The following is a 22,436-nucleotide window of genomic DNA, read 5'->3' as shown; positions in this document are numbered from 1 at the left end:
CTTCCTGAACCTGCTGCCCTTGTGGTTTATCTTTTTAAATGATAAGCCAAAATATATTCTGTCTTCCTTGAGCTGCTTTTTTGTCATGATATTTTGTCACAACAACAAAAAGTAACTAACACAGTGAGGGATTGCTTTGACTCTTACTTGATATAGCAGGGCCCATCACTTGTGGATAACACCATCCATAGAGGTGACCTTGTGCAGTATACTAAATCTAACTAAGAATAAGACTTTTTACAGGTGGGAAGGCAGTGTTCTTGGGCTGTTTCTGTTTTAGTCTCTGATTGAGTTCCTTTCTATCTTCCTTCAATGATGGACTATGACCCTGAAGTGTAAGTCAAATTAACAGCTTTTTTTCTATACATTTTTGGCTCAAAGTATGTATCACAGCAGCAGAAAGAAAACTAGAAAGAGGTTGATTTTAGCATTGAAGGGTTCATGTTTATTTTATTTAAACATTGAAAAATATTCTTCATTGGAAAGTTGACACTCACTGTGCTTTAGTGTAAGATCTGAAAACTGGGCTGGAGCGCATGGGGAGCAGCGGACCGGCTGGACCAGCACGTGGGCCAGTGAGACACCTAAGGACCCATCCTGAGGATTGGATATTGGAAGGTCTGGAGAGATGACTCTGATGGCAAAGACACTTGCTACCAAACCTGACAACTGGACTTTGATCCTGGAGATATACATGACAAAAGGAAAAAACTCACCCTAGGATTCCAAGATGGTGCCGACCATTAAGCCATGTATCTGAATACTTCATGGAGACCAGAGACATAAGAGGAGCAACAGATTGCTGGACTTTGAGAACTGTAGGGATTCCAAGATGGCACCGACCATTAAGCCACGTATCTGATCTATTCCGTGGAGACCAGAGACATAAGTGGAGCAACAGATTGCTGGACTTTGAGAACTGTAGGTGAGTGGGGCCCCAAAGGCCACAGACCAAACAGGGGGCCTACCCTCCTGGGTCAAGCAACATCCCGGAAGTGCTAAACGCACCCCCCGAACTCTGAGATGGAATCCACATGCAAACTGCAGCCTGTATATAAAGCACAGACTCGCTGTTTGGGGAGGGGTTTTTCCAGAGTCCCCAGCCAGATGAATCTCAGTGAAGAGGGTGAATCTGCCCTAGGATTCCTCCTTCCACACCACCCCAAACTGCAGAGGTCACCCGCATAGGCTGAGTGGAAACAAAGGCGGCGGGACACAACAGAGACAGTTATAGTGGGACTACAGCTTGCTGGCCATCTGGGGCCAAACTTCACACCAATCACAGCGGACTGAGCCTGCAAACAGCGGCAGTGAGAAATCAGCTTGAACGGCTTCCACAGACCCATTGGGAGACGTGGGTCTTGCCTAGAGCTATAGCTGAACTTATTAGCCGTGCAGGAAGACCTGGGTCAGCGGGCTTCCGCCAGAGCTCTGCAACCCTTTTGTCCCTAACCAGCCACAAGGCACTGGTCCTATGCTCCGCTCCCCGCTCCCCACTCCCCGCTCCCCGAATGAGAGAGCCCAGCAGGAGATCCTGGCCCGAGCAAGGCAGGCACTCTCACATCATCAAAAGACGAGACTTGGATGGGTCGTGTTTGCAGTGTCTAATTGCTGACCCAGAGTGTGAGGGGACCCACATACCCCGGCGGAAAGATTTGGGTCCGTGAACAGCCGCCAGAGCTCTGTAGAGCCAGTCTTACTAACTGCCCAGCCGCAAGGCCCTGGCACAGTGCTCCCTGCTCTCTGAATGAGAGAGTCCAGTGGAGATCCTGGCCCGAGCAAGGCAGGCACTCTCAATTTATTGGGAGATGAAAAGAGGGTCTTGCTTGCATTGCCTAATTGCTGACCAAAAGCGACCTTGGTCCCTCCAGGCATATAGTACTGGGAGAGGTTAGGCACTGCTACAGGGTATAGAGGCAGAGCTAAAAGACAGCTACACCCCTAGAAGATCAGATCTACCTGGGGTCTTGACTACAAATCCACAGGAAGGACAGGCAGCTGGGATCAACCTACTCATCCAGAACGTTTGTGTGCAGACCTTATTCTAGGTCCCAAGACTGCTGATCTGAATTACAGCAGTAAAGTCCAAACAGATATCTATTTTGGCTGGCTCAGACTGGAGCCCACAGTGCAGAGGAAAATCACCAGGAGTGAAACCGGATCACCTACCTGTTCCACAGAAATATGCCCTGATCCCCACAGACAAGAGCACCTGACCTATAATCAGTCATCAATTAACCACTCTCAACCAGCAAAGGTCACTACAAAATACCTTCCAACATCAGAGCCATCAAAATGACAAGGGGACAGCGAAAGAATGCTATCAAAAACCAAAACAGTTTGGCATCTCCGGATCCCAACATTCCCAATGAAAACAACCTAGAGAAACTGACAGCAATGGATAGGCAAGAAAATGACCTCAAGTCCTTAGTAAAGAAGATGATAATGGAAGAAACAAATAAAATCTGTAAACAAATGCAGGAGGAGGCAAAAAAGTGGGCTGAAGAGTTAAAAGAGTCATATAGAGGCACTTGAAGAATTTCAGAAAAATATAAATAACCAGATAATGGAAATCATTAAAACAGTCCAAGACATGAATAGAAAAATGGAAGCTATGATGCTGGAACACACAGAAGAAAAACGTCATCAAGAGTCTGCAAAGAGGAAAGCAAGCATCTCAGAGGTGGCCTTATCTAACAGATTGCAAGAAATGGAAGAACGAATATCAAGACTTGAAGATACAATTGCAGAACTGGAAACAACCATTCAGGGAAATGCTAAATCTGAAAAGTTCCTAACACAGACCATTCAAGCACTAAAAGACCACATGAAAAGACGAAACTTGTGAATAATATGGATACAGGAGAAACTGGACAGCCGACCCCACAGCCCAGAACACATCTTTAATCAAATAATGGAGGAGAATTTTCCCAATTTGAAGAAAGAGATGCATACGAGCATACAAGAGGCCTACAGAACACCAAATAGAATAGACCTGAAAAGAAAATCTTCCCGCCACATAATAATAACAACACAAAATATACAGAACAAGGAAAAAATATTGAAAGCGGCAAGAGAAAAAGGCCGAGTAACATACGAAGGCAAACCTATCAGAATTATTCCTGACTTCTCAGCAGAGACCATGAAAGCCAGAAGGGCCTGAACAGAGGTGCTGTAAACCTTAAGAGAACACAGATACCAGGGAAGACTACTATATCCATCAAAATTATCAATAACCATTGACGGAGAAGACAAGTTATTTCATGACAAAAACAAATTCAAACAGTACCTAGTCACAAATCCGGCTTTACAGAAGCTATTAGAAGGAAAACTCCACCCCAACTGGTCAAACTACAACCAAAACTACATAGGAAATAGGTAAATATACCATTGCAAAATCACAACCTCACAAAATCTCAACTGTTACAAATACCAAAAATGAAGGGACTTACCAATCACTGGTCATTAATATCTCTCAACATCAATGGTCTCAATTCTCCAATAAAAAGACACAGAGTAATGGAATGGATGCATAAACATGACTCAACATTCTTCTGCATTCAAGAAACACACCTCAACCACAAGGACAGACATTGTCTCAGAGTAAAAGGTTGGGGAAAAATATTCCAAGCAAATGGTCACAAGAAGCAAGCTGGGGTAGCCATTCTAATATCTAATAAAATAGACTTTCAACCAAAATTAATCAAACGAGATGAGGATGGTCACTTCGTACTCGTCAAAGGTAAAGTCAACCAAGAAGACATCACAACTTTGAACAGCTATGCTCCGAATACAAGGGCTCCCACATTTGTAAAAGAGTTATTAACAAAGCTTGCCCCACTCATTGATACCCACACATTAATAGTGGGAGACTTCAACACCCCTCTTTCACTCAAGGATAGGTCTTTAAATCAAAAAATAAGCTGGGAAATAACCTCAATAACCAATGTCAGGAATCAAATGGATCTAACAGATATCTACAGAACTTTCCACCCAAATGCAAAGGATTATACCTTTTTCTCAGCACCCCATGGAACATTCTCTAAAATTGACCACATAGTTGGTCATGAAGCAAACCTCAAAAGATACAAGAAGATTGAAATAATACCTTGTATCTTATCAGATCACCATGGTCTAAGGCTGGACTTCAACAACAACAGAAATAACAAAAAGCATATTAACACGTGGAAACTAAACAACTTTCTATTTAATGACACATGGGTCACGGAAGAAATAAGGGAAGAAATAAAAGACTTCCTGAAATTCAATGAAAATGATGGAACAACATACCCAAATTTGTGGGACACATTGAAAGCAGTACTAAGAGGAAAATTCATAGCACTAAGCACCTTCAAAAAGAAAAAGGAATCATCCTACATAAACAACCTAACAACACATCTGGAAGCTCTAGAAAAAAAAAAAAAGAAGCAGAAACACCCAAGAGGAGTAGACGCCTAGAAATAATCAAACTCAGGGCTGAAATCAATAAATTAAAAACAAAGAGAACAATCCAAAGAATCAACAAGACCAAGAGCTGGTTCTTTGAGAAAATTAACAAGATAGACAAACTGTTAGCCAATCTAACTAAAAGACAGAAAAACACTATCCAAATTAAAAAAAATCAGAAATGAAAAGGGAGACATAACAACAGACACTGAAGAAATACAAAGAATCATAAGAACCTACTTTAAAGGCATTTATGCCACAAAATTCGAAAATTTAATGGAAATGGAGAAATTTCTCAACTGATTCCATTTGCCGAAATTGAACCAACTCCAGGTAAACAAATTAAATAGCCCTATTTCACCTATAGAAATAGAAGCAACCGTTGATAGTCTCCCAACCAAAAAAAGCCCAGGGCCAGATGGTTTCAGTGTAGAATTCTACCAAACCTTCAAAGAGGAGCTAATACCGATACTATTCAAACTATTCCAAAAGATAGAAATGGACGGAATATTACCAAATTCCTTCTATGAGGCCACCGTCACATTGATACCTAAACCTCACAAAGATCCAACAAAAAAAGAGAATTTCAGACCAATTTCTCTTATGAACATTGATGCAAAAATACTCAACAAAATTCTTGCAAAGCGAAAACAACAGCATATCAAAGACATCATTCACCATGACCAGGTAGGCTTCATTCCAGGCATGCAGGGATGGTTTAACATACGGAAATCCATCAATGTAATCCACCATATAAACAAACTGAAAGAGAAAAACCACATAATCATCTCTTTAGATGCAGAAAAAGCATTTGAGAAAATCCAACACCCATTTATGTTCAAAGTTCTGGAGAGATCGCGAATCCAAGGCACTTATCTAAACATAATAAAGGCCATATACAGCAAACCAACAGCCAACATTAAATTAAATGGAGAGATACTCAAAGAAATTCCTCTAAAATTGGGAACCAGACAAGGCTGCCCCCTGTCCCCTTATCTCTTCAATATAGTTCTTGAAGTTCTAGCCAGAGAAATAAGACAGCAAAAGGAGATCAAGGGGATCCAAATGGGAAAGGAAGAAGTCAAATTATCCTTATTTGCAGATGATATGATAGTGTATATAAGTGACCCGCAAAATTCCACCAGAGAACTCCAACAGCTGATAAACACCTTCAGCAAATTGGCAGGATACAAAATAAACTCAAGTCAGTAGCTTTCCTGTATACAAATGACAAACAGGCAGAGGAAGAAATTAGGAAAACTACTCCCTTCATGATAGCCACAAACAATATAAAATATCTAGGTGTAACTCTAACCAAGCAAGTGAAGGACTTATTCGAAAAAAACTTCAAGCCTCTGAAGAAAGAGATTGAAGATGACATGAGAAGATGGAGGGATTTATCTTGTTCATGGATCGGGAGAATCAACATAGTAAAAATGGCCATCTTACCAAAAGCAATTTACAGATTCAACGCAATCCCTATCAAAATACCTACAAAATACTTTGAAGATATTGAAAGATCAATTCTCAAATTCATATGGAGAAATAAAAAAACCCAGAATAACAAAAACAATCCTAAACAACAAAAGATCCTCTGGAGGAATCTCTATACCTAATCTCAAGCTGTACTACAGAGCAACAGTAATTAAAACAACATGGTACTGGCAAAGCAATAGACTGGTGGATCAATGGAATCGAATCAAAGACCCAGAGATGAATCCACACACATTTGCTCACTTGATTTTTGACAAAAAAGCCAAATCTATTCAATGGAAAAAGGATAACATCTTCAACAAATGGTGCTGGTCTAACTGGATGTCTACATGTAGAAAAATGCAATTAGACCCTTATTTGTCACCATGCACAAAACTCAAGTCCAAGTGGATTAAAGACCTCAATTTAAAACCAGAGACATTGATTCACTTAGGGGAAAAAGTGGGGAAGAGCCTGGGACACATAGGCACAGGAAACAACTTCCTGAACAGTCCACCAACAGCCCAGGCCTTAATGTCGACAATTAATAAATGGGACCTCATGAGGCTGAGAAGCTTCTGTAAGGCAGGAGACACTGTCAAGAGAACAAAGCGACAGCCTACAGAATGGGAAAAGATCTTCACCAACCCTTCATCTGACAAAGGTTTAATATCCAAAATATATAAAGAACTCAAGAAATTAAACATCACAAAACCAAACAACCCAATTGTGAAAGGGGGCTTGGAACTTAACAGAGAATTCTCAAGAGAGGAATATCAAATGGCCGAGAAACACTTAAAGAAATGCTTGTCCTCGTTAGTCATCAGAGAAATGCAAATCAAAATGACACTGAGATTCCATCTTATACCCATCAGAATGGCTAAGATCAAAAACTCAAGTGACACCACATGTTGGCGAGGATGTGGAGAGAGAGGAACACTCCTTCATTACTGGTGGGAATGCAAACTAGTACAACCACTTTGGAAAGCTATCTGGCGCTTTCTCAGAAAAATGGGAATAGGGCTTCCTCAAGACCCAGCCATCCCACTCCTTGGAATATACCCAGAAATGCCCTACCACATAACAGGGGCATATGCTCAACCATGTTCATAGCTGCTCTATACATAATAGCCAGAACATGGAAATAGCGTAAGTGTCCCTCAGTAGAAGAATAGACTAAGAAACTGTGGTATATTTACACGATGGAATACTACTCAGCTATTAAAAATGAGGAATTCCCGAAATTTGTGCACGAATGGATTGATCTAGAAATTATCATAATGAGTGACTTCACCCAGAAGCAAAAGGAGACAAACGGTATATACTCACTTATATCAAAACACTAGTCCAAGGGATACGTACCATGCAAATCTTTACTTACCAAGAAAGTGGGTCAGAGGAGAGGATATCCGATTGAGACTTTAGGCAAGAGTAGAATGGAAGAAAGGGGAAATAGTAGGACCCACAGGGTCCTGGAAACCTACAAGAAGAACTTTATGACAGGCAGATCTGTATCCTGGGGTCCTTCTCAAACTAAGGCACCAGCCAAGGAGAATATAGGCAGTAAGCTTCGAACCCCTACCAAGACCTAGTCGACGAACATGATATTCTCCACCATTGAGTGGAGAGTGAGATCTGACTCTCACACGAACTCTGTTGCCCCTTTTCTGACCATGTCCCCCAGATGGGGAGACCTGGTGGCACTCAGAGGAAGGATAGCAAGTTACCAAGAAGAGACTTGATATTCTGAGAGCATATATAGGGGGAGGAGGTCTCCCTCAGTCACAGACATAGGGGAGGTGAGAAGGGGAGAAATGGGAGGGAGGGAAGAATGGGAGGAAACAGGGGAAGGGCTAACAATCGAGTTGTAATATGAATAAATTAATAAAAAAAAAAGAAGAAAAAAAAAAAAGGTCTGAAAACTGGGGAGGGCAAACTCCATGATAAGCCTAACATCACCAGTATCATTGGTGTGATGTGGAGCCAACACGAAAGATGTGCAACTACATAGTGGGCATCATTATAATCTATTAGGTTGTTTCTTGTCCAAAAAGTTTCAGCAACCTGACTTGGCTCACTCAACCTTCAATCCATCACTTTTTTTGTACTCACAGTATAGTAGATGGTGTGGTTGACATATAAGATTGGAAGATTGGCACATTAGCTCAGAGTGAACTAAGTATTAATTTACAGGATCTTGAAGAACCAAGACAAGTAGAAATCATTAGCTTGACATTAGCCATAGAATGAGGATGAAAGAGCTTGTAATGGAAGTAGGATATTTGATGGTGTAAGCTAAACTATCACCTTTAGTTATTTACATAACATAGCTGAATTTTCCAATAGAGTACATAATTCTTAGTACCCACTGGACAAGTTGGGACAATATCTAGTAATAGGATGACTGTGAATAAGCTGTATTTGTGGGTTGGGGCGAGTATGTGATTTTAGGTATCCATACATAAATGGCAAGATTTGTTGAACCATGAGCCTCGATACCCACCTGTCTTGCTTCCTGATTCTCCTTGTCATTTGCACCAATGTTGGTGTTATGATTTGAATAAAAATGACCAGATCGGTCCATAGGGATTGTCACTATTAGAAGGTGTGCCCTTGTTGGAGTACTTGTGGCATTTTTGGAGAAATGTGGCAATGGATGATAGGCTTTTGAGGTTCAAAAGCTCAAACTGACCTAGTGGCTCATTGTCTCCTTCTGCTGCTCATCATGGGATCTAGATATAGAAGTTTCAGCTAGCCCTCTAGCACCACATGTGCTTACATGGAGCCATGCTTTCTACTGCAACAATAATGGAATAAACAGAATTATAAGGCAGTTCCAATGAAATGTTTTGCATTGTAAGAGTTGCCATGTTCATGGTTTCTTTCCACAGCAATAGAAACCTTAACTGGGACAGCTGATATTACAGCTACATGATACAAACCTGGCACTTGGCTTTTTACTTGAGAATTAGAGAATGAACGCTAAAGTCCTTAAATGTGCACAGCAGTGTACTTTACTGACTGAGTCATTTTTCTACCCATCAATGTCTACCTTTGTAACTTTTAAAAATTGATTTTCACATTTAAGTAGCTTCTTTTTCTTTGACCTATTGCATGTTAAATGCTATTAACATATTCTGCAATTTAACATTGAAAGGAAATAATTGAGATTCTTGAAGAAATTTAGTGAGCTAAGTGTTCTGTCTTCTGTCTACTTTTCTTTCATGCTGCATTTTAACACTGAAGTAAACAAACACACTTTTATTGTTAAAATTCATAGAAAATGGGTATAAAAAGCATCTCTGAACATTTGTAAGGGTAATAAAATATTTTAAACTCTAAGTATCTTTTTCAAGATTTAACTATGAGATGAATGAGGGTCATAAATAAATAGTTAACACAAAGCAGAATCTTAAAAGTAAAACAAATTTTAAGCAAGTTTTTAAAAACAGAAGCAAGTTTTCAATAGTTCCTGTCTCACAAATATATCTGTCAGATATATTGGGCCAGAAGGCTGAAGAAGATGCTCCAACATTATAGAGAGTTTTGGGTGACTATTCAGATAGTAAGCTGTCTCTGTCATCTTCTCATTTGGAAAATTACTAACCTGCACTTCTGGCATACTGAAGTAATCAAGTTTATTCCTTCTCAAGTCTCTGATGGGGTTGAAGACTAGGTAGTTTAGTTTCAAAATGAAGCTTAGTTGTTTAGGGGTTAAGATGCTAGGTGTTTTAAGTTCAGAATGACACCATGTGATGGAGATTGACATCTATTCAGAAATGTAGATGCACCAAGATAGGAAAGACGTTTTCTTCAAGGCTGTCAAATACAAATAGCCAAAACACTAAGAATGCAACTTTTATATAATTTCTGATTGTGTCATGTTTACTCTTATTATACATAATCTATTATATATTTGTGTGTAATAATATAAATGTATATGTAAAAAGTAAAAATAAATAGAAAGCAAAAAGGAGTGTGTAGAAAGGCAACTAGATAGCAAATTTAGTAAAATAGTAGGTTTTCAGTGCATATCTCAGTTGAAAGCACTTGCCTAGCAAGAATGACATTCAAGGTTCAATATCTAGCTAACAGTGTGAAAATGTTTCACATGTTCATACAAAGACAAAACCAATCCCATAGGAGGTCTCTCATGGTCATTTTGATAGTTTCTAACTTTTCCTATATTTAATTGTCTGGAGAAAAATTAATTTACTTTTATACATTTTCTATTCAGTATCCCTTGCTCAGGCAATTGGGATATTGTTAATTAACACTACTATAATCTTGGCACTGAACTGTGCCAAGAGAATATTTAGAGAGATCAGATTTTATCTCTGGGCATTTAGTCACAAACCAGAGACAGAGACAAATGGATGCATAATTTTAAGTTATAGCAATAAATAAAATAATAAGTATACACAGTGTGTTACAGTAACACAGAAAAATATTGTTGAATCTAGATTAGAATTTGCAGAGAGGATTACCAGAGAAATATAAGCTGAAGTGGCAAATAGGTAGGACACTCAGCCATCTCCTATTAGACAGCCTTGCACCAGAGAGTATGTAAAAGCATTTTCTCCTAAGGATGTTTGTTTTGTGTTTACTTGTGTAGGTTTGGTGTTGGTTATTTACTCAAATCAATAACTCTTTGGTTCAACTTTCTTTTTTTATCTTTGTTAGTGTGTGTGTGTAAGTTTTAAGATTGATACACTTCTGTGTGGTGCCCTTACACTGTACATATCTTTTTTTAATTAAATAGCTCTTTACATTTATATTATTACACATATACACAATAAAGTACCTATAGCATGAAGAACCGTGATGAAATCAGGAACTATATAAATGTTACAGTCTTAGTGTTTTGGTTATTTGTATTTGGCTGCCTTGAAGAAAATGCTTTTCCTATATTGGTGCATCTACAAATCTGAATTTAAATCAATATCTATCATATCTCATCATTATCAACTTAAAACATCTATCTAAACCTAAAAACATCTTAACCCCTAAACAACTAAGCTTAATTGTGAAACTCAGCCACATATTACTAGACAGCCTTAAACTATCTGGTCTTCAACCCCATCAGAGACTTGAGAAGGAATAAAATTGATAACCTGAGTATTTTGGGAATGCAGGTCAGTAGCTTCCCAACTGAGATTACAGAGACAGTTTACTACCTGAAGAGTCCCCCAAAACTCTCTATAACACTGTACATATCTTAAACATATGTATTTTCATGAATACCTCATGACCTTTTTTTCCTCAGAAATGTTTTTATTATAATTATTCATGTTACTTTTTGATTGTTATCTCATCATTCTTCTCTTTTTCTCCCTACCCTCTCTCCCTCTTCTGTCCTATTGCCCACCCTTGACCTCTTTTCTTGGGGGATAGGGTAATCAGGTCTCATTATGATAGTTGCAACCCCTTCCTTTGTGTACCTGCACGGCTGTCCTGCAAACTGATCAAACCATAGGCACCAGAGTGCATTTCAGAGGTTCAGTAGCAGTCCCTGTTTACTACCCCCCTGCAATGTGAAGAACTAGCTGTACAAGTACATCTGAACAGTGGGTCTAAGTTCTCTGCATGCATGTCCTTGGTTGGTGCATCAGTGTGTGCAGGCCTCCCTATGTTCATATCTGCTGGTCTTGATGGTCTTCCTGTGGAGCTCCTGACCCTTCCTAGTTCTTCATTACTCCACTTTTCCATACAACTCTCTGTGCTCCACCAAGAATTTGGCTTCAAGTCCCAGTATCTTTCCTGATCCTCTGCTGGGTGGAATCCCTCACAAGATATCTGTGTTGGGCTAAATATCCACTTATAAGTGAGTAGCATGCATATATTTCTGGGTGTGTGTTACCACAGACTAACAGAGTGGCTGTGGAACAGGATCTGACATTCTGCTGCATTCAAAACACACACTGCAACAACAAAAATAGACATTACCTGGGAGTAAAGGGCTGGAAAAAATGATTTCAAAGCAAACAGGCCCAAGAAACAAGATGGAGTAGCCATTCTAATATCTAATAAAGTAGACATTAAACTAAAATCAATCAAGAACTGTGGGGAAGGACAATTCATTCTCATCAAAAGAAAAATTTACCAAGAGGCTATCACAATACTGAGCATCAATGCCCAAGTACAAGGCTACCTGCACTGGTAAAAGAAACACATTCAAAGCTTAAGTCACACATCTATCCCAACACACTAATAGTGGGAGTTTTCAATACTATACTCTCAGCAATGAGTACATCATTGAAACAGAAACTAAATAAAGAAATAATGAAGCTAATAGAGGCCATAAATCAAATGGACCTAAGAGACATCCACAGATTTTTTTCACCCAAACACAAAAGAATACACCTTCTTCTCAGCACCTCAGGAAACCTTCTCCAAAATTGACCATATAGTTAGTCACAAAGCAAACATCAACAGCTACAAGAGCACTGAAATAATTCCATGTATCTTATTAGACCACCAGGGACTACAGTTGAACTTCAACAAGAAGAGAAATAACCAAAATCCTAAACACACATGGAAATTGAGCAATGAACTACTCAGTGACAACTGGGTCAGGGATAAAATAAAGAATGAAATGAAAGACTTCCTAGAAGTCAGTGAAAATGAAGCCACAACATATCCAAACTGATGGGACACAAAGAAAGCAGTGCTAAGAGAAAAGTTTATAGCACTAAGTGCCTTCATAAAGAAATTGGCGATATCTCATACAAGCAACTTAACAGATTACCTGAAAGCCCCAGGGAAGAAAAATAAAAGTTGCAGACACAGTTTCAGATATATTTTAAAGTTATAGTTCCATTGCATGCTAATCTGTCATCAACTCCATAAACACTTGTGTTATACTATGGGTAATAATTTTCATTAATTACAAACAAGTGGGCAGTAAGGTTGCCTAGGTTAAACCAATTAAAAAGATGACAAAGATAAACAAAGAAACAACAACAAAATAACAACAACAATAATAAAACTTCACCTCCAGGCTCAGGGAACTGTGCAAGAGAGGAGCCAGAAGGTTTCTAAGAGTCAAGGTGGTGGTTGGGTTCAAGGAAATAGCATCTTCCTGACACAACAAAGCTGGTAAACACACAAATTTACAGAGACTGTGACAGAACACGCAAGACCTATCAAAACTAGACAAAATCCCAGCATGGAGTGGGGAAAGTAGACATAAAATTCTTTTCCAAAGCAAAATGGTATTTGCAATTGTTACCTGCTGGGAAAAGAGAAACCAGATTTCTCCAATGGAGTGTCACTGGGTATGTGAAACATACTCCAGGGCAGGACCAAACCCATGTGTAGTTGACTAACACAAAATGAATTCCATTTTTGTTTGAGGTCTTTTTGTTTTGTTTTATTTTGGTTGTTTTTGTCTTAATGCTTTCATTATTTTTTGTTTTTTGTTTTGTTTTGTGTTTGTTGTTGGGGAGAGAGAGAGGCTGGGAGTGCAAGGTTGGTTGAAGAGGCCAGATCCAGGAAGAGTTGTGAAATGAGAAACATGATCAAAATACAATATACCAAAAATCTTTTTAAAAATTATTAATGTGGTTGAATACTGACGTATCCTCTATTGAGTCACACTGGAGAAGATTGTAAGGCATAATGATATTATACACATGGAAAGAGAAGAGCTGAAGCCACTTTCTGATACATTAGATATGAATATAAGAAAGATGCTTTAAGCATGACATACTGTCTGGCCTAAATAAAAGCAAAATTGAACTGGCTATTCACTTTTGTAAGATGGAATTTTGTATGTGTTTATTTGGCCACAGAAAGGTATGTACAAATTTTTTCTTTAGATTATCTCATGATTTAGATATGTTTAGATATGCAAATAGTGATAACATGCATAAAGATATTAGAAGAACCTGTTACTCTGTGTGAATATATTGTATACCAATTCTCTTCCGTAATTAAACATTTCTTCCAAGAAGGAATGAGAGGCTCATGAGACTTAGGAAGTAAAGAAATATTATACATATGAGAAAGCTGAAACTTAGAAGTCAAGTGAGGACCACTTCTAAAGTTTATAGAAGTAGTAAACAGCAGGTGGAGGAGGAAATACTGACTATGGTGTGAAGAGGAAGTTCTTAGACTTACCTCCTATGTACAGGTCTTGCAGAAGGCATGAGGGCTGCAGCCTTCAAGTGTTACTATCTATGCTAACCTGAGAATATAAAAACTGTGCAACTCAACTTGAATTATTCTGGACCTCTAAGTCACTCCTCGCCCACACTCCTGTACATCACTCCAGTAAATTCATTTGGTTGGTGTTTGGTGTAATTGCTACTTGATTCCCTAACCAGTTATAGGACCAAATGCAGCATAATTGAGGTGTGAATTCTTTTGGCCTCATCTGCTGAGCCTGCTGAACTTGCCTGGGAGCCTCAGTTCCCAAATAAATCTGCCCTTTTTATATATTTAATCTAGATTCAATTGGCTTGTTTCATCAGGGGAGATAACCTGACAGCTAAAAGTGTGGTCCTGTCTCCTTGAAAACAACTGTCTAGGTAAAAAAAAAAAAAAAAAAAAAAAAAAAGAATCTGTCACAAACTACCTGTCTTTTCAGGCAGTGCAATCTCATATCTTTAAAGGTTAAGAGCTGGAAGAAAACTAAAGGTCATTACTGGAAACCCTATATAACCTGGGGAGTCAGGTTTGTTGTAAATGATGTTGACCTAGGCAGTGGTGAGAGGATAATTATACCATCTGCAAGTAGAAATAACTTTATTTATTTCATTCTTCTGTGTAAACCTTTTGGTTCTATCTCTAGTCATATTGTATTTTGTTGTAAACATACCGGAGACCACCACATGGACTCTTTTCAAAGCCAAAATGATAGGTTTTTTTTTTTTTCTGGATAGTGGTTGTATGGGAAACTGGCCAAATAATGTAGCCTCCAGCCTTTGTCTTTTATGCACAAAAAGAAGATCCTTGTTGTCACATTTCAGTTAACAAGAAGCAGAACTACAGAAGCCAAGAAGCATGGTTAGTGCATTTAGGGACTTTCCTGGAACTGAGGAATAGGTCTTTGGTGAATTAGGTCTTAGTTCCCCTTTTGGCAGGTGTTGTGTCCTACATGATAAGTTTTAGAGACAAAATATTGCTTCTAACAAGAGTCAGTTGAGCTAAGGTCTAAAGGCCTGCTATAGATATTCTCCACTGATTATAAGTGCATGAGTCATATTGTGGAATTGTCTTGGGTCAGAAAGTTATATTGTTCCCCCAGCATTGAAAAGGGGCAATGGAAACATTTAATGTTATCTCTGCTCTTGAGGTACTGTAACCAAGTTCCTGTTGAGTCTTCAAAATGATTTATTTTATTATATTTATGTGTGTGTGTGTGTGTGTGTGTGTGTGTGTGAGCAAATACTTCATGTGTGCATACGGTACAAAGACCCGCAGAGGGCAGCAGATTCCTAGAATGTAGAAAGATAGGCTGTTGTGAGCCACTCAACACAGGTCTTGAGAAATCAAGATGGGCATTCTAGAAAAGCAGCAGTAAATCTTATCTACTCACCCACCTTTTTACTAATACACTTGTAAGCCATTTGTGACAGGAAAAGAAAGGTGCAGAACTGATTTTAATAGAGAAATTCCAATACAATTTACATATTTATTTACAGAATGCAACACTTCTATTATTTTCTAAAATGTTATTTCTCCTTACAGATAAGGAATGAAAATGTTGTAGGATTAATGCAATGCCTTCAGAATATAATAATCTGAATCCAAGTTTTACTAACACCTGACACACTATAGTGCAACCTTTATGTACATCGTATAGGGTCAATCCAACCTCATAGTACTCACAGACGGTAAAAGGGAACAGAATAATTGGCCACACAGTTTTAAGTCCTCAATGAGACATTCATTACACAGAGTTTTTCCTCAATGTACAGAGAACACTATAGAAAGGGGGACAGATACAAGGCATAAATACAGTGAAACAGTGTCTTCTGGACATGAAAACTGTGAGTTGTACTCATCACCTCAAAGAGGCTGTGGTTGCTGGCATGGGGCATGTACAAAATCAAGCCAGCCAGGATCCCAGAAGAGATGGGGAAGTCAGTCATCAAGTCTCACATCTTGTTCAGGAGATTTGGCAGTTGGATGCTTTTAGGGCAAGAAGAGCCAGGTTTTTGCTTTATTGTTTTGTTATTTATAAAAGTGATCCTCAGTGGGTAATTCACGCTCCATTGAATGGATCTATAATCATTTACATATGTACAGCACTGAGTAGACTTAGAAGACTATGAATAAATGACCTGGAGTTCAAAGGTGGACGTGGTAAGAAGGGTCTAGGAAGAGGTGGAGTTCAGAATGACCACAGTACCTTATGTGCATATATTAAACTCAGAAATACATTTATAAATATTTTCTCTTAGTTAAACAAACACAATTCTGGAAAAATAAAAGAAAAGCCCTATAAAATACTTGATCATAAATGAGGAACCTATAGATGTCTTATAAGCTTTTAACAACATCTTCAAGGTATCATGAGTTGAATCCAAGTCTTACTAACTCTTCACTGCTTCAAAATAGGTGTATACATCCCTGAGAAGTCATAGCTTCCTTAAGTCTGTCTGACAATTGTTGGTGCACTTTATTTGATACTGTGCTCCTACCTACCAGTGAGGCAGGCCTTCTGAAATTGTTTCTCCTCAAGAGGCTCAGAAATAATCACAGGCCATACATGACTACGGGGACACCTTCTGAATATTTGGAATATTTGATGAGGCAAATGTCCATGTGTTGTCATTCATACTACCAGGGCCTCAGGTTTTTAAATACTCTTTAAAACTCATCTCTTTGAATGTTTCTTTAAAAATTACTTGAATATAATCTGGCTCTAATATTGCTTTCTGCCTTCCAGACTGTTAATTTATCAAGGTTTTTTTTTAAGCATATTTAGGTGTTTATGACAGATCTCTGGGGAAGGTCGATTAAAGACTTTTAAGGAGACCATTCATGGACAGAGAACCTTTCCAGGCTATGTGTTTCTAAAAGTTGAAACTCAATAGGTATGACAATCAAAACCATTTTTTTTTTTTTACCATCTCTCTGGGACACAGTATAAACTTGAAAAGTTCTGCAATAGATTATCTGGCAGATAAATTTCAAAGATATTAATGGTAATAAACTCATAATTTAATAATAAGACCAAGCAAAAGCAAGTCCTTGAAGCAATCACCATGGAAAGCTGTTGATTAGAAGGAACTTTTCAAAACAGAACATGTACAATATTAAGAAATAAGGCAAGAATTGGGAGAATTCATATTTGAAAGCCATTTGGTGCTTGATCTGAGATGCAGACAAGAGATCAAAGTGAGTTTGTACACTACCCAAGAAGTCTCTGCTGCTTAAATAACAAAATGTAAAACATTCACCTTAATAAGTTGTGGGTCAGATATCCTGTAATGATTATGATTTGCAACCCATGTTGATAATAGTATTAGAAAAAGAAAATAAGTTATACAATTAATGCTGGAAGTTATTTTGAATACTGATAGGTGAATAAAACTCACCAGCAGCCTTACTCAGCTGTGAAGCCCACTAGCATCAATAATAATTAGCCTTTTGAGTCATGCTCATAGGTACGCTAGTGGCTTGGACGTTATGGAATAACCCAGTACTTTCTGATTGGATTTAAAGCCCAATCTAAAGGAAGAAACTCATTCTTGGTATTGTAAATCTGGTGCGGAATTAGTGGTTGGGGAACTTGTAGAACTCAGTTATTTTTCTAAATGGATAGTGGACCAAAGTATCATTCTCACATCTCTATAAAAAATAGATTAATTTAGCTTCTGGTTCTAAGCTGATAAACATCTTTCAGCAGTGAGCATTAGTTAGTATAACATCTTTAAAACTCATTAAGATAAACAGAATAAATTTTGGTGGACTGCTTATATGTAAATGGGGCATGGATTACCTAGCTTGACCTCAAAGATCAGGGATTATTGCCTAAATAAAAAGGAGAACAATTTTAGGAGCCAAATATCTAGGAAAACTGGAGCAAAACAGCTACTTCCAAATACAACAAGACTCTCAAACTCATGAACTTACAAATGTCGTAGTTGCCTTCACAAGATCAACTTAATCAACCTTCTATCATGGATAGATTCTAGCTTCCTTAGATGAGGAGTTATTGGAAGTTTGTCATCACTAGGGAAAAGCTGATGTTCTTTAGGGGTATGGCCTCTAAAAGGTTGTCCATGTTCTAGATGATGGTCATGAACCCATGAGTATAGATGTAAATTAAATTGGACTCAATAAGTTATTTTACTTTATTTGTTTGGTTGGGGTTTTTTTTGTTGTTGTTGTTTGTTTGTTTGTTTTTGTTTTTGTTTGTTTTTAGATATGGACTCCCTGTGTAGCCTTGGCTGACCTGGACTTGCTTTGTAGACCAGGCTCTCCTTTAACTCATAATGATCTGCACATATTTGCCTCCCCTGGTGCTCGGACTATAGACATGCAACACACTGTGCCCAGCTCAATATGTTATTTCTTGTAGTGACATGAACACTGAAGACGGGTGTGAGGGTCTGAGGGGGTTGAAAATGATGGGAGGTGATTATCTTTGAAATGTATTATATGCACATGAAACTTGTTTCAATAAATAACCAAGTAAACAAATAAATAAAAATAACATTGTGTCAACTTCTTACTTGCCCTTCAGTAAAAAGGGGCCTGTCTAAAAGCTTCCAACTATTCAGGCAACGTATGCTTCTCCTTCTCTGATTGAAAACAATGTGAGTTATTTCCTCATCTCCGTGGGGGAAAGACTTTGTGTCTATTCAGCCAATGCAGAGCATGCCATCCTTGGTGATGGTGTTTGGGATTGCTTGTGATTCAGTCCTAGTCAATCAGACAATACTGGCAACATCCTGGAAACCTTTCTGTTATTCTTAGAGCAATCTGAGAGACCTTTGTTTCCTTGTTCTGTTTCTTGTCTGTATTTTTATGAAATTGTGATATATGGAAGAGTAGAACCCATCTCATCAACATAATAGCACAAATGTAAAAACAGTTCAAGTAACCTAAATATTAGATATAAAATTATAAACATTACATTTTCTGTTTATAATTTAACTACATTGGTGATTGCTGGCATCAAAAGCAAAGAAAACAGCTTGTAAAGGTTGGGTCTCAGATATGTAATTGTAGTAAATAGAAATAATCGAAAATACAGCTGTTTTCTTTTTCCTCCTTCTCTGTTATGCTTTAAATATCTTTTCCCAAAGACATGTGAGAAAAATCCAAAGCCATGTGTAGAAAACCTTGGTATCTAGAGAATTTGTTGATATTTTAAGGTCTAGAATTTTCAGGAAGTGCAGCCTGCAAGATATAAATTAATTCACATGAGAGTGTTCTTGAAGGGGATGCTGGAACTTGTGTTTGTCTTTGCTTCTCTGCTATCCTAAGCCAAGCAGTGCTGCTCCACTTAGGCTCCACTATGATGCTATGCCTATTACAAATGCACAGTGATGTGGACAAATGACCATTGTCTGAAACCTAACCTCCTTCTCCTTCTCCACTTTTCTCCATCCCTCCCTTCTATTTTCTTTCTTCCTTCCTTTTAAATTAAATACTGATGAAATTTAAATACAAGTCATATACACACTTCACAGCCAATTAGCTGGCTTAAAATACTATTTTTCAACTTATATCTTAGAAAGTGAGATACTGTCAATAAGCACAATAGCCCCAAAAACTACAACCATAAAAACAGTCAATTGCTGACCAGAGAGGTAGAAGGAACTAAAATTACTTTTGTATGATACGCATATCTACTAAGAGAAGAGAAATGATTCAGAAGACAAAAATCCAAGTCTAAGCCTGGAAATATGACTTTTCTAGAAGGAATTCTGGGTAGTAAAGTGACCCAAATGAGGAGGAAGGAGATGTTGACCCTGCTGTGTTGCCCTTACAGAATCAAGACAAAGGTAGAGCCCATGTTCTGCTGCACAGATGATATGTGCCCTACCACACATGCCCTATTCCTCTCACAGTCTTATTAACGTGGAAAAATAGTGAAGAGGAAAGCATTTAAAATGGAAATTATCACCATTACCATCACCATCACCATCATCATTAGAAGAAGGCAAGCATATACTGCATAAGAACCTGGAAAAGTATCTTACTGCTCTCAGAGGACCCAAATTCAGTTCCCAGAATCCACATCTCCAGGGGATCCAATGCCCTCTTTGGGCCTCCAGAGGAATCCACATATACATATACACCAAAATTCTTTAACATATTATTATTTATATATTAAAAAATAATGTATTTTATATTATATAATTATATTTTATGTTTAGTATACAATATATTAAACATGATAAATGTTTACACATGATATACATTAATAATATATTTTAGTATATATATGTATATATATTTATTTGTGTGTTGTTTTACACAATAGTCTAGCATATTTGAAACCTGTGTTTCCAGAAAACTTATTTTCAAAACCATTTTTTAGATTAAAATGCTAAGGCTGTCAGGGATATAACATAGTCACTATCATAAATCTTCAATTCTAGTGCTTTTACACAGAGATGGGAGATAGAGGCACACAAATTCCTGGAAGTTTGGGATCTGGTTTGCATGCCACAGGCAGTGGAAAACCAACAAACAGACATTGTCTTAAGAAATGGGTAGGAGGAAGACTGATATCTAAGGTATCCTCTGTCTTCAACATGTGTGTCATCATACATACATACCCACATTTACACACACAGATGTACACAATGCACACATGCATGCACACAGTATACACAGACCTATAAACAGATTAAAAAATTAAGGATTAGAAACGTTTCTTCCTAAATTTAGCTACTGAATGGAAGAATTGAATTTGATTAATAATTCTACATATGTGCAGATGTATCAAGGATGTACTTTTTCTTCTATTATCCCTTTTAATTTATAATGAACTTGTCATACTTGGTCATCTACTTGTCTCCATTAGAAGTCATGGCTTACCTGGTGGGTGTATTTCAGCCTGTTTATCATGAAACTAAAGAAGTATAGGCTTGAAGAGGCTAATCACAGACAATATTCACTCCAGCATCTGAATTACAGACCCTTACACCACAGTCTCAAAGGTCCTTGGCCTGAATTCTTCCTTTCACTTATGGAAATGCAATTCTGTTCGTTATTAATATTATCATACAGAAAATAGTTCATTTGTATGGAAATAGTCTGTGCAATGTGCTCCCTGCTCAAAACGAAACAGAGATTTGTGATTAAAAGCCCACTCTTTCTTTTGAAAGGTCAAAAACGATGCCTTAGAATGAAATTATATCAGCTCTTTTTTTTTTTTTTTTTGACAGGTCTTTGATGAAATGACCTTCAAAATATGATCTGGTTCTCTACTTGTTTTTTTTTTTTTTAATTTCAAATAAATAAAAATTAAAATAGATGTATGTTCAAAACTTTTTTTTCTAAATTTTAATTTAATATCATTAATATATATGTGTTGGTCTGTATGTGAGAATGTGCACATTCTGTGTGCTGGCATGAGAACAACTTTTAGAAGCCCACTTTTTGCTTTCACTTTGTTTATAGGACATGAAACCCAAGTCACCAGGATCATGTGACAATCATTTTAACTTGTTAAGTCATTTGCTGGCACCATCTAAATATTTATTAATGTGTATAATTTGTGTTGTGTATCTGTAAATTTACAATACATCAAATTTTAAAAAAGCAAATTTACTAAACTATGACCCCAAACTCTTTTGGTGATTATCTAAGTTAGCTATATAGTGAGCGTTCTGTATGCTCCATAGTAAAGCTTAGCACACTGTTGAGATATGGTATCAGATCGCAGGATCAATCACCCTAATCTTCTTACATAGGGAAGACTGACCTTAAACATGGTTATTCTTTTGCTTTTATCTCCTGAGTGCTAAGATTCTGGCTAAAGCACTGGGTTGATGAGATGCTGGAGATTGAACCCAGAGCTTTCAGAATGCTAGACAAGGACTGTCTTAACTGAGGCATCCTTAACTTAAACATTAGCTATATTTTGATAGTTTTAAAAATATACTACATTTGAGTGGCTCATCACAGTTGCACAGAGTGTGTGCCGTATGTTCACATGAACTCATACATGTCCACGCATGCACATACACCAGGTACGCACATGCAGAGCAGTAAACAACTTTTAGTTCTCTCATTCCACCCTGTAGGTCATGGGGATTGAACTGAGGTAATCAGGCTTGATTGGTAACAAGTGCTTTAATCCACTGAGTCATCTCTCCAGTGCACACGAGCTATATTTTATCCTGTATTTATTCTTAAAATATGTGGATTGTCTATAACCTAAGTACATGTATACAAAAAATACATGTTTAAAGTCTATATAATAACTGAAATTTGGAAAGAGCCAAATAGCAATAACCAAATGGAAAATGCATATTTTGACATGTATATAGTGATGTATTAGGCTATGAAAGTAGTACAATAGCCCCTGCAGAGACGGTGGA

Source organism: Acomys russatus, chromosome 6, assembly GCF_903995435.1.
Source record: "Acomys russatus chromosome 6, mAcoRus1.1, whole genome shotgun sequence".
Lineage (NCBI taxonomy): Eukaryota > Metazoa > Chordata > Mammalia > Rodentia > Muridae > Acomys > Acomys russatus.
This window is presented reverse-complemented; position numbering follows the sequence as displayed.